We start from the raw sequence: 14,208 nt of genomic DNA on the forward strand, positions 1-14,208 counted from the left end.
GCTCCCGGCCCTCCTTCACCGGAATTGCTCCAACCCCATGCCGCTCCTCGCCGGAAACGCCCGAGGACGACCTCACCGTCGACGACCCACTTCCACCGCTTCCTCGGCCAAATTAAGTTCGGGAATCGCACCCTTACCTCTCCCTGGTGCTCTTGCGCGCCTTGGTTGCCCGTGTTCACCGGCCCCTCGCCGGGAACGCCAGCACGCCGTCGCGGCCGCCGCCTCTCCTTGCCGCCGGCTGTGCTCCGCCCCTGCCCATCGATCACAACCCCCTCAGCCAGCTCCCCACGTCCCGTAGGTCGTGCCGAGCCAGTCCCTCCCCGCCGGTGACCTCGCCGCTGGTGGGAACGTGCTGGAGCAGCCCGGTCGGCCGCCATCGGGGGCTGGCAGGGGCACATATGCGAAGGTTTTCACTGTCCTAGGGACCCAGGCGCAAAAGACTAAGGACCCCCCCTAATGGTTTTATTATTTTATGTGGACAAGCTGCTGCCTTGTAAAATTCGTAACAAATTGTAGAAAAATCCAAAAGTGCCAATCCAGTTTTGTTGGAAACTAAAATTCAAACTCTACAACTTTTATTAATGAAGTTTGGTTTGAAACTAAATACTTTTGAGTCTGTTTTAAACTTAAGGTTAAAAGGTATATTGTGCATAACTTCTACATACTAGCTTATTTTCTTGTGATCTTTGATATAAAACATCTTTAGATCATGTGTGAGCTAGTATAAAAATTTCATGCTCATTACTGTTTTGTAGTTTGAGTTCTTTTGAACTTGTGCAAATCAAATTTAAAGGAATTTGAATTTGGTTGGGCTTGTTTCTAAGGCTTATTTGTTTAGATCTTTTTATCATAATCTAATATGTTAACAATTAGTTCATAATTAAATTTTCAAGACTTTATAATTCTATTTACCTAAGATTTGAAATTAAACTTGAAGTTTGAATTCAAATTCGAATGTTGTAGTTTCTGTTTTCTGTAATTCCAGTGCTATAACCATAACTTAAGTGTGAATAGTAACTTGAGATTAACCCTCCTTGTTTCATGAATTCATGTGTGTTAATTATTGGATTGCAACTTTATCTTGAAATAAAATCTTTAACTCAAGCACCATCTCACTTAAATCATTGCATACCATGTAGAATCGACGACGCTCGACGATGGAGACTACGGACTAGTCCTGGAACACGACCAAGGGTTTTCTGAAGACCCGACGAACGTCGCCGAGAATCTAACTGAAGCTCCGAACCGAAGTTCGGAAAGCCTTGACACTCCTGCCCCCAATCCAGTTCAAGAAGGCAAGCCCCGATGCATACCCCAGTATTTCAATTTATTACAATGTCATTATTATATTATTTATCTTGCATTATGTCTAGGAGTTGAAATGAAACCCTAGTTGCATAAATCCTAGGAATCCAATGTATTGTACCCGAGTCCTTTTCGCTTAGATGCTCTGCTAAATAGGACCTGTAAAAGTCGAGTGATTTTCTGTCACTCGCGCGATATAGGAGTTGCATGTTTACTATTCTGCAATCACTATAAGGATAATGGACAGGGTCATGTGCGGTATCATGACCTGGAGGTTTACCCTGTCCATTTTGATAAAAGTTGTTAAGATCGCAGTGTGTGGTAGTGGTGGCTAAGCGTTTGAAAGTACTAGCCATATATCGTGAAATATGGTAAAGCGGCAAGCCTAGTAACCGATCGGCCCGGAAGTGGACATACCTCCCACCACTCGGAATTTGGTTTTTCTCACGCACCAACGTGCGGGAGTACGTTCCGCGTAGCAGACAGGAATACAGTCATGTTGTCGCGCTACAGGCGTATGTCCTGCACAATTGGTATGCGTACGGTCCTACAGTCGCTTGTGGTGGCCCTGTTCCACAACTCGGAATGAAAGGCAAACGGTTGCTTCAGAACGACCTTTTGGTGTTCCAAGCGTGTGAGTTAGGTTTACCTTGCAAGATTTGAAACTCGATTCAGAATCGTTCGTCTCTCGCGGAAATTGAGACTGCTTATTCCTTCTGCCACATAGAGTAAGAAGTGTAACTATTGATGGAATAATCTTGATGAATGATAATCTCTACTTTGCTTGCCTAGTGTAGGTGCTTACCTAGATTGGCTAATCAACTAGAATTTGAGAGCTAAAATTTGAAAATAGATCATACTCTTTGTTGCTTTTCAGCTGAAAATAAACCCAGAACCTTTGCAATGCCTTCATGAGTCTAGTTACCTGGCTAAATATACCACGAAGCGGGTAAGTCTTGCTGAGTATTAGTATACTCAGTCTTGCTAGTAACTTTTTCAGGTATGACTTTCAAGAACCCCACGGATAACCCTGCATGGCCAACTTCTGTTCCTTTTGGTTGGTCCGTGGAGTGGGATCCGTCCCCGGCTGGCAGTAACCCTCCTGAGTGACACCAAGCTTTGGGCTGAGCGCGGTGTCAACCTTCGTGACATGCGTAGTCGCGTGTTTATGTTCCTTCCATTGTGAACTTGGACAAGCTGTGTAGCTTGTCATGTTATACAATGTTTGTATAAATTTTCTTAAAGTTTGAAACGGTTTGTAATAATGTTTAATATGTTGTAAATTATAAATTGGTGAGCTGTTGTGTTGTAAACTCGCCTTCGTGCGAGGTAAACCTGCTTCGATCCTGTTGAACCGTGGTTGTATCGGGCGGAGACCCGACAGACCAATGGATTGTTCCGTTTGAAGTGCGTTGAGTTAGTATCGGCTGGACAGCGATGACTAGCGCACTTGAGCTGGAATAATTTAGGCGGTTCTGCCACAACCTTAAGGTATAGAGCCTTCAAATGCTTATAATTCTTTCCTTGGGGCTTCTCGAATATGACTGGCGGTGGCCCCAAGTCAAGCTGGGCTACTGGTAACTCTTCACGGCTTTGGGCATAGAACTCCGTAGGAAGTACAAATACCATATGCGTGTCCGTCGATGTCTTCGCATCGGCTCTTGTTGGCTTAGGATGCCACTCTTTCTTAGTAGGGCACGATTCCCTTTTTTGGGTATGGTGAACCTTATCCGCCATATCCGGGTGCGCCTTTCTTAGCATTTCGAGATATTTGGCCTCGGCTTCCTCCAAACTGCACAGCCGCTGCACCCTGCGCTTTTGGGAATGATTAAGTCCATCAGGGCACCAGCGCGACCGGTGCTATTTGTCCTCTTCTTCTTTAAAGTTGTAACGCCCGCGTTTTTACCCTGTCTAAATTACAGTACAAATCACTCGCTAAAAATAATTTTTAAAACGTTCTCGTCGTCAAGCTCGGATCGATCCTAAAACCCTCTACAGTCCGAACTCTTAATCGCCCAAAATATTTCCCCCACGTCTCGCCGTCCGACCCCCAAAAGATAATCGCCATCCTTTCTCTGTTCCTCGACCCGCGCGCCGTGCCGCGTGCTCAACCCCGCGCTCACGACCGTCGCCGCAAATCCCGCCGACGCAACACCCCCTCGCGCGTCGCGCCGCACGCTCGCGACCGTCGCCATGAATCTCGCCGACGCAGCCCCCCCTCTCCCTTTCCTTTCTCCCCTGTTCTCTTTTCCCCTTCTTCTTTTCCCCTTCTTCTTTTCCTCTTTCCTGCTCGTTCCCCTGCACGCACAGCACGACGCCGAGCAGAGCTCGACGCCGAGCGCCCGGCCACCCACCCCTCTCTCCATTGACGACGCCACAGGAACGGCCTAACCCGGCCCCTCCTCTGCGCGCCGTGCTCCCTTGCCGTCTTGGCGCTCGCGCTGCCCCTGCCTGCCACGGCACTGAGCAGTGCCGGCCGCCGCGCGTCGCCTCGCCACGGGCCGCCCTTCCCCTGCGCCGCGCGCCCCCAGGTCGCCCCTCCCCGCTACACGCCACCGACCACCCCTGCGCAGCGACGACCAAGCGCCACCGCCGCCCCCACCGCCATTACTGGCCGCCCCCGAGCTCACCGGCCTCCACCGCGCCATCCTCTTTCCCCCCCCCCTCGCCGGCCTATAAGTACCCCCACGCCGCGCCCAGCCACCGCCACAACCTTCCCCCGCAGCCCTAGCCCCCTCCCCTTCCCTGCACTGCCGCCGCCGCCAAGCCCTCCGCCGGCCGCCCCTGGCCTCCGTGGGCAGGCCGCCTCGCGCCACCCCGGCCCGTGGTGAGTAGAGGAATAGGACCCCCTCACTCCCCTCTCCGTTTTGCCCCTGCCCCGGCCGCCGCCGTGCCCCAGGGCCGCCGGATTTGGTGGCGCCGCCGGCCTCTACCCCCTCCTCTGTTCTGGTAACGGGAGGAAGAAGAAGGGCACATTTGCCCTGAGCCCCCTGCCCTTTTGCCTATTCCCTTAAGAACCCCACCTTCCCTTAAACCCTTTTTCCAAATAACCCCCCTGCTCATTCTATTTAGAAAATGAACCCCTCCACTACACAAAATAATTACGGATAGGTCCCTGACCCTTTTTAGAGTACCCTAGGTATTTCCAGAAATTCTAATCAAGCCCTTCCCTCCCAACAGTAATTACAAATAGGTCCTTGGACCCTTATCCCTTCCCTAAAACCCCATTCGGCCTATCATTTCATGCGCCAAAAACCTTCCGTTTGCCTCGAAACTTTACCACGCCATTTCTATCATAATGCCGGCCGTGCCATCAAGAAATCCCCCGAAAACATTCCTTCTACCATTGTTTCTTAAGTTATTTCCGATTCGGGCTTGTAGATAAAACCTTTATTTCTTTTTCGTTATTGAATGTTTGTTTGTGTGCGCCGTAGATCACGAGGTGACCGAGGGAGAACCCGTCGACGAGCAGTACTGCGAGCAAGAGTCCGAGAACCAGTGCCGTGAGCCAGAACCTGAAGGACAGTACCTCGATCAGGACTTCCCGGAAGGCTTTGTGAATGGCAAGTCCAATCCCATCCTTTGATGCATATTTATCCTAGATTTATAAATACAACCTATTGGCCTGTGTTGTAAAATGCATCGTTTTATTGCATGACCTGGTTGGATAGCCACCCCTTGATTGCTATAACCCTTCCCCGATGACCTAGGATTTGCTCGAATAGGCGTAAATTACATGCCAGAGATACTTGTTACCTATCATTCCTCTCATTATATTTTTAAACCATGATCATAAGCGCTTTACTAAAAATAAGGGTACGAGTGATTTAGAAGATAAAATGGGGTTTTGGGGAAATAAAAGAAAGGCTTAATCTGGCGAGATAGATGGCGTTTTCTGCGTGAAATGCCACTAGTGTGCTTGTACCTTTGTGGTTGAGCATGGTCGGGAGATGTCCGTCTGGTCAGTATAAGGATGAACTGGGGTGTCATCTTGCCTAACTCATTTATCGTACAACCACTCGACCGTTGTGTGGGCAACGGCTTAGCATAAACCCCACTAGTTGTTCTACTAGCCAAAAAGGAGAGCGGGTGAGTAACGGGAGACCATGGAGAAGGGATACGATCTGTGTGAGTGATATTCCGGTTATGACTTCATTGATGGGTCATTAACCCCATGGTAGCTTCTGTGTTGGCTAGTTAGATTCAGCTAAGGTGGGTAATGGCTTTGTTAGGATCCGCCGCGACATTAAGGTGTTCGTAGCGCGGTACCCTACTTGTGGGTAAAGTGTACAATCTCTGCAGAGTGTAAAAATCTATTCGAATAGCCGTGTCCATGGTATTGGGCGCATTACGGCATGGTCACTTCAATAGATGTTTCGGGATGATTGGTTTTGCGGCATAGGTTGTTTTGAAAGTACTCGGCAGTTGTGCAGTAAGCTACCATGGACGCCGAGTCCGATGACACTAAAACTTGGATCCTTTGTGCAGGATCAACACTATTTAAGATTCGATTACTATAAAAATGTTTTGAGAAAGTGCTTTTGTTAAATAAACCCTTGCATGTGTAAAATCTTGCTTTATCGCAAATAAACCCTAACCCCACCCTTGATATAACCGTGCATGATCTTTGTTATCACCCCCTCCGCGGGTGTGGTTGGACTTGTTGAGTACCTTTGTACTCACCCTATATATATATGTGGTTTTCTCAGAGGAAGACCCGGACTACGTGATCGGAAACGACGAATAAGGGTCGTGTCCGCGCCCAACTCTGCCTGTGGTGTTGGCCCTCCGCAAGATGCTTCTGCTAGCGTGTTACTCTGAGCCCGAGCTGGATCCCACGTGGGTCACGCTTTGGTGTATTACCATAGCTATTTTATTACTAGTTATCGTCTGTATCGAGTGCCCGCCTCCTCGGAGGTTTGTACGGTAATGTACCATCTGATGTAATAAATGTGTATCAGCCTCCTGGGACTGATTTGTATATCACATTTAAGTCACCTCGGATGAGGGGACGCTTCAAAAGTCCTCCTTTCTGTGCGGTGGCTCAGCTTGCTCATGTGGGGGCGGCACAGGTCCTAAGCGCCAAAACACCGAGATCCCTTCTGCATCACGCTTCCAAGATCTACACTTCGGGCAATCATTGACAGAAGGCAATAAGCTCATACCAGAGTCCCAGCAAAACTTGAAGAACGGGCAATACCAATGGTCACGTGTATCTTCACGCTTCTTCAGACTCTTCCCAGTACGGTGCTCATATTCTTCACCCTCTGATTCATACTAGAGACGTTGCCGGTACTGGTATTCATACTTCTTGAGGAGATGGGTGGAAGCCGGCCGTTGATCTTTGATGTGTCTCACTTGCTCTTCAGTGATGTATTCCTTTTCCCCTTTTGGGGCCGATTCAAGGGATCGGCCTTTTCCTTCCTTGCCTAGCGATGTGGCGCAGGCCCTGCCATATTGATGCCAAATGCAAAATCCAATTGTCGTCGAGCAGATCGGTCACAACCCTCTACCATGTTCACGCTTGGGAAAGGCTGAGTGTCGACCTTGATGGCATACTGACCTAAGATCAATCGGCCCTGCTCAATAGCCGATTGGATCTGTCGACGGAGTTCTTTACAGTCGCTGGTGTTGTGGGTGAAAGAATGATGCCATTTGCAGTATGACCTCCCTTGTAGCTCTTGTGCTGTAGGAAACTTACAGCCTTTCGGTAACTTCAACTGATTTTCCTTTAGTAACAGATCAAATATCTGCTCAACCTTGCTTACGTCGAAGTCAAAACCCTTTGCAGGTCCCTACTGCTTCACCCACTTACAGGACATGGGATTTGCCCCCCGAGTCCACTCTGCAACCGCTATCTCTTGATCATCCCTAGAGTCTTCAGCGTCTTCTACGTCGATCAATGTTACCTGATGCTTGAACCTATCCTGGTACAATTCTGGGTGGCGCTGCTCATATGATGTCAATTTCTGCACCACGTGCGCCAAGGAATTGAACTCCAGTTGAAAGACCAGATCCTTGATCGGCTTCACCAGTCCCAAGGATGCCAGCTCGATTGCCTCGTTTTCTAAAATTCGGTTGAATAGCATCGATTCTTGACTTCCCTGAAGTGCTGGATATACTCTGACACAGTTTCCCCTCGCTTCTACGGGACTTGTGCCAGATCGGCAATCCCGGCCTCCGCAGCTTCCGAGTGGTATTGGATGTGGAATTGCTCCTCCAGCTGCTTCCATGTGCGGATCGAGTCAGGATCCAATGAAGTGTACCATCCGAAGGCTGGCCCTGTAAGAGACTGCGAGAAGAATCTTACTCGCAGAGGATCTGACATTGAGATCATCCCCAATTGTGCCAAGTATCGGCTCACATGGTTGATAGAGCTGGACCCTTTTGACCCACTGAACTTGGTGAACTCAGCGAGCCGATACTTGGGTGGCAGAGGGATCAAGTCATATTCACTTGGATATGGATTAGTATAGCCCATCGCTCGCCTTTTCGGTAAAATACCAAATTGATCCCTCAAAGATGGTACTAATCTGATCCACAGTTTGAACTCCTGGGGCCGAGTGCGTGCTGCCATAACTCGGCTCTGTGGCATATTTAGCTAACCACGCTTGCTTATCGGCATCTATTCCAAACATTCCTCCAACTGCCCGCTGCGCCGAATATACCGGGTTGTTGCTGTCTGGTATATATGCACACATGTACCCATGTGGAATTTCCTTAGGATGCTCACTGAAGAATTGATGATCCACAGGGTCGCCTCCCACCTTGTAGACAATGTATGCCGGTGAACCTTGTGATCCTGGAGCCGCGACTACATAAGGTAGTGGTGGCTTGGCCTGGAACAGCAATTCTCCTTTGTGACTTCCCAGGGCAGGTCCTGATGGAGAGTAATGATTCTTCATGATCTCTTAGACCACACGCAGCGCGACACGTTCAAGAGCGTTCAACAGGCTCTCAGAGTGCCGATGCAATGAATGAGCCACCATGTAGTTCACCTCCTGTCGTAGAGCTCTGGTGCGCTCCTTTAAAGAGGTAGATAGATCCACTTCATCGAGAGCGCCTTCAGGTGAGAACCCCTTCCACCTGATGCCGTGGTGGCGGGTGCTCTCAAAAGAGCCGATGAGATCGGCTTCAAAGAGAGCCTTGATCTCATCATACTTCTGCTTGTGCTCAGCGGAAAGCTCCTCGTATGTGATTGAGTTTTCCTTTAACATCTTTGCAGTGGAAGTTGATGTAGTCGATGAAGATGGTCCCACCGGATGGGCCTGAATGTGTTGTCGGTCGAAACCCACCGGTGAGCAGCGACAGGCAACACGAGGAGCCGGGAGGCTCCCGGGACTGCTGGTGGGCCCCGGTCCCTCGGTCAACGTCCTAGAATTTGGCACACAACCTGGCGTCTGGATCTGCTGGCGTGCCACCTGACCTATACCTGATTAGGAAGGTGTAGATGTGGTTTCAGTTAATTTCTTGCATGCACAGACACGTTTAAACGTTAATCCGAGCCGTGATCGGCTCATCAGGTGATCCCTAATATCGGCTGTAAAGAGCCTATTGTTTCCCAGTATCAGATCGGATCTGTATATCTAAACAAAGTGCATATATCTGATACTAATATAAACTTGCTCTGTAATCAATAAGCTAATTCAATCTACAACGGTTAAAGCTTTCACCACATAGTTAAGCCTAACAAATACGAAAGATAACAGAACAGTAACCTAAACAGAGGCCTAAAAACCAACAGAAAGCCGATTCCCGGAACAATCCCTTTTTAGATTAATGTAAAGCATCAAATGTATTGCCGGATCATTTAACTCATTTGAAGGGCCTAATCATGTAGATCTTAAACCAAATCTTTAATGAATAAAGACTAACCATGACAGATTGGATCTACTAATCGAAACAGAGCAAGGTGCTACCCTTACACCTGGGATCGGGCACGAAGACAACTAAACGTTTACAGGTGATAAACAATGCACGGATACAGTATAAAAAGCCGATGCATCCCTATAAATGTTAAGATAACTAGTGTTACTCACCATCAACAACGCTTCAGCACAAGAAACACAAGGATAACATACGGGTACAATGCATGATCGGGGCCGCATAGCACTTACTCGGAGAAAACCCTAAAACAGGGGTGGCAATGTGTTGAGAGTTGTTTGCGAATGCTTGTTGTTCTTTTTTCATTTGTAGTCTAGGGTACAGATTTATAGTCTGGAGACTTGCCTCTCCTAACCAATCCTGATCGAGTACGATATGAGTCCTGACTATCTATATCTAAACTAACTTAAACTAGATACTGTCACACCCTGTTTAAGAAGGACAACCGAATGCATCTCATATGTGCGCCAGGATCAAGTTCCACACATATGATAGACGTCACAAGTGATTACAGCATCAATGTTATAACGAAATAGAGTATAATAGTACTTTATTACATGACTGATAGTCTTAACCTTAAACGAATAAATAAACATCGATAAATAGTAGCGGACTTCAACTTCACAGGCAGTTGACTGGGAGACATACGCCTAGAAATCTCCAATCTCTTCAGGAAACTCTGGACAATATTCTTGTTCTAAGCAGCATGGGTTTTAATAAAGCAAGCGTGAGTACACTTATGGTTGGTACTCAGCAAGTGGAGTAAATTATATGACATGCAAGGCCATAATCAAGGAAAAGATGACATGGTTTGACTGCGATAAGCATTTTTAGTGGGTCAAGTTTTAATTAGGCAAGCATTAGCTAAATGTAAGTTTATACTGTGGCAGAACCAAATTGAATTACACTGGCTCAAGTACGCGAGTCCACTCTTGAGGGCTCCAACGTACTTCAAACGGTATAATCCCTTGGTCTGTCGGGTAATGTCCCGATAAACCACCGAATGCAGGATCAAACAAGGTACCTCGCACGAAGGCGAGTCCAGAAATACAATTGCCATCACATTTTACATCACAGGCTGGTATATTACATGAGTGTTTAAAAGTAACATCAGTTCCCAACTGATGGAAATTATTACAAAATAGTTTAAGATTTCAAGTCATGGCAGCGGACTTTAAAACACGGTCACTGTACACGTCGCCAGTACGGATATCATGCTAGCCCCGGCATGATATCACTCGGTAGGACCTGTGTTGGCCGGGGACGGGTCCCACTCCACGGACCAACCATCGGGCAGAGGGTAAGGCCATGGCATAGGCAGAGCAGAATCATCAGGGGGATTACCTGAACAAAAAGTCACAATGCAAGACTGAGTATTCTAATACTCAGCAAGGCTTACCCGCTCATGGTATACTTAGCCATGTAACTAGACTTATCAAGGCTTTTTGGGTTATGGGTAACATTTTCAGCTGAAAAGCAACAAAGAGTAAATCCTTAATTTTCAACTTTTAGCTTTCAAGTTCGATGTGATTAGTCATTCTAGATAAGCACCTATAACTATTCAAGCATGGTAGAATCTTTAACCAAACATCATCTTTGATAACCATAAAGTTTCTCTTGTTACTCTATGTGGCAAAGGGATCAAGCAGACTCAATCTCCGCGAGAAACGGACGATTTCTGAATCGAATTTCAGCCTTGCAAGGGTAAACCTAACTCACACGCTTGGAACATCCAATGATTATTCCGAAGCAACCGTTTGCCTTTCATTCCGACTCGTGGATCAGAGCCACCACAAGCGATTGCAGGACCATACGCACATCCAATGTGTAGGACGTACGCCTGTAGAGCGACTACACGGCCGTACTCATGGTTGCCCTACAACACGTATTCCCACACGTCGAAGCGTGTAACCGGTAAAACCAAATACGATTGGTGGGAGTTATGTCCACTCCTTGGGCCGATTGGTTACTAGGCTTACCGCTTACCATATTTCGCGGCATGTGGCTAGTACTTTCAAATGCTTAACCACCGCTACCACACACTGCGACCTTAACCAAATTCATCAACACAGACGGGGTATCATCTCAACCATGATACCTTACATAAATCCCGTCCGTCATCCTTATAGTGATTACAGGAAGGTAAACATTGCAACTCCTATATCGCGCGAGTGACAGGAAATCACCCGACTTCTACCGGTCCTATTAGTGTAGCGGCTATTCGAACTCAAGTTCTAATATTCAATACATTGGTTCCTAGGAAAATGCAACTAGAGTTTCTCATACAATTCCTAAGAACTTAATGCATATATAGTTATAAATAACTATAGATTGCAGTGTAAATAAAGTAAGGGTTATGTCCGGGGCTTGCCTTCTTGAGTGGGGTTGGGGGCAGGAGTGTCAAAGTTTTCCAAACTTTGGTTCGGAGCTTCAGTTAAATTCTCGACGATGTTCCCGGGGTTTTCAGAAATTTCCACTCCTTGATCCGGGATCAGTTCGTAGTCTCCGTCGGCGAGAGTAGTTGAGTCTATATGATATGCAAAGATGTAATTTAACGGATGCATATACTTTTATTTCATTTCACGATAAAGTTGCAATCCAATGAAAACATAATATGCTTATCGAACCTTTCATTTATCCTTTTACTGGGCAGTCATTTATCGGGTATGAGTTAACCTAGTTAGCTATATTAGGCAACATGATTTGTTGTTACAAAATAAATTACCATAGCACTGAGGTTGAAATTTTGATTCCTACAGATTAGGCTATGTCTAAGTCATTGTAAATTTATTAAGATTTTATTCCTATAGAAATTGAGCTATAAAAATAATTAACATTAGTACTAATCCATTAGGTATTATTTAAAACTGTATATCTATGTAAGATTTTGTTCTAAATTTTTGTACACAGGTCACCCTACTCAAGTTCAACATCTCCAATTATTTTCATAATTTTTGACCCTTTAAATCCACAGATATTAAATATTCAAGGTTAAATAGGTATCATTCATAATTAAACTCACACATTATGAAAATATTATACAAACAGTAGGTTAATTATTTTTCCTAAGTACTACATGTCAAAGCAAAACTAACACAATTGGTTTCACATTTTTACCATTTTTCTGCTATTTACTATGCATTTTCTTAGCTTACAACTACTTAAACTTAGCATTTAAATTAAAGCACAAACTACTCAGAAACTGAAAGTCAACCTATAAAGAAAGTTGTAGATCTTAAAATAAGGAATCCAACAAATTTTAGTTTGCATTTTTATGATTTTTCCTTGAATTGCTATGGAATTTCAAAGTCTGTAGCACAAATAACAAAGGGGTCCGTATATGGCACTATTCATCTGAGTCACAGTTTTCACAGACAGCCCCCTGGGCTTCTAATTCTTTCAATTCCGAGGCCCTTGGCCGTAGGAGGAAGAGGAACAGAGATTAGATGGCCGTGTTCCGGCGGGGAGGGCCACCAGCGGCGAGGTCCGAGGGTAGGGGAAGCTTCAGGGGCTCACGACGGTTCGATTGGACTAGTTGTCGAGGGTGGGGACGGCCGGAAAGGAGGATCTCGACGGAAGCCCGAAGTGGCGGCGGAGGGGTCAACGATGACGGCGATGCTCCGGCGGTCAATGTCGGTGAGGGACCTGCGCGTAAGCATCAGTGAGCTATGGGGAAGGTACTGATGTACTCAATTGGCGACATAAGCTTCGGAATTGGGGCAACCGGCGGAGGCAGTGACGGTGGCGGTGGAGTCAAATGCCGGCGAGCGTCGGGAAGCCGATGTGGTGCACTAGGGGACCAATTGAGGGGTCGTAGAGCTTCACGAGGTCAAAAGGGGACTGGCTGAGGGGTTGTCGTGGTGCGGGGATGGCTGAGGTGGGCTGTCCACGGCGAGCAGGAGACGGTGGCGGACGGCGATCGTCGGCAACGGTGCTCCGGCCGAAATTGGAGAGCGACTGGGGGCTGGGGAGCTCAAGCAGAGGTTGGAGAAGCTTGCTAGGGGGTCGGTGGGAGCAATGGGCGTTCAACAGTGGCTGCCCACGATGGCCCGTAGTTCACCGGAGGGGAGGAGCGAGCGGCGGAGGCGATTTGGGCTCGGGGTGTGCACAACAAGGGGAAAAGAGGTGCAAATGGTGCCAGTGTGGTCTCCTGGTTCTGTTGGGCTGAAGAGGAAAGGAGAAGAAGTAAGCACGAGCACAGAATGCGGCGGCGATGAAGTGGCGGCCGGTGGACGGCTCGGGAGGTCGTGGCGCTCGCGGAGGAGGGCAGCAGGGAAGGCTAGAGCGGCGGGCGACGTCCAGGCGACACGTGGGGAAGGCAGCAGCAGGAGGTGGAGCGGCGGCGGCCTGCACAACGGCGACGGCGAGGGTGAAAGCATCTAGGCCCCTAATTCGAGTTTTGGTAACTAATGGCAACGGTTTGTGGATTAACAATTTCTTTTGAGATAATGAGTATAGGTTGATCCACGGATGAAAGAGATTTAATTGTGAACGTGTGGAGTTTTAGAGACGATGAGCAAAGCTTGGGCTCAAGGCAAAGGTATAAAATAGGGTTTTTTGAATTTTACCGGTCACAAGGCATTTAGTGGATGAAAGGTGACCGGATTTGTTGGATAGATAGCCGTACAATCAAGAGGGGTCATGTACTCGTGCTTGACGGGTCTTTGTGCCATTTTGCTCAAAATGTCTAGGTGCATGAACGAGGGCTAACGACGCGTTGTCAAGTTTTGAAAAAGAACAAGTTAGAGAGCTGACTGCTCAAGCGCGGACGGTCCGCTCCATACAGGCGGACGGTCCGCTCCATGCGCGCGGACGGTCCGCTACCGTTACAGAAGGTCTGGTGGAAATTTCATGTGGCTAGCGGACGGTCCGGCCCACGTGGGCGGACGGTCCGCCACTCTAACTCTCTTTGTTCCGGAAAGGGTGTTCTCTGGTCGGGCTTATGATCTGCTCTGCGGACGGTCCGTCCCTGGGGCGCGGACGGTCCGCAGGCTATTTGATAATTTGAACCAGAGACAT

Source organism: Panicum hallii, chromosome 8 (assembly GCF_002211085.1).
Source record: "Panicum hallii strain FIL2 chromosome 8, PHallii_v3.1, whole genome shotgun sequence".
Classification (NCBI taxonomy): Eukaryota; Viridiplantae; Streptophyta; class Magnoliopsida; order Poales; family Poaceae; genus Panicum; species Panicum hallii.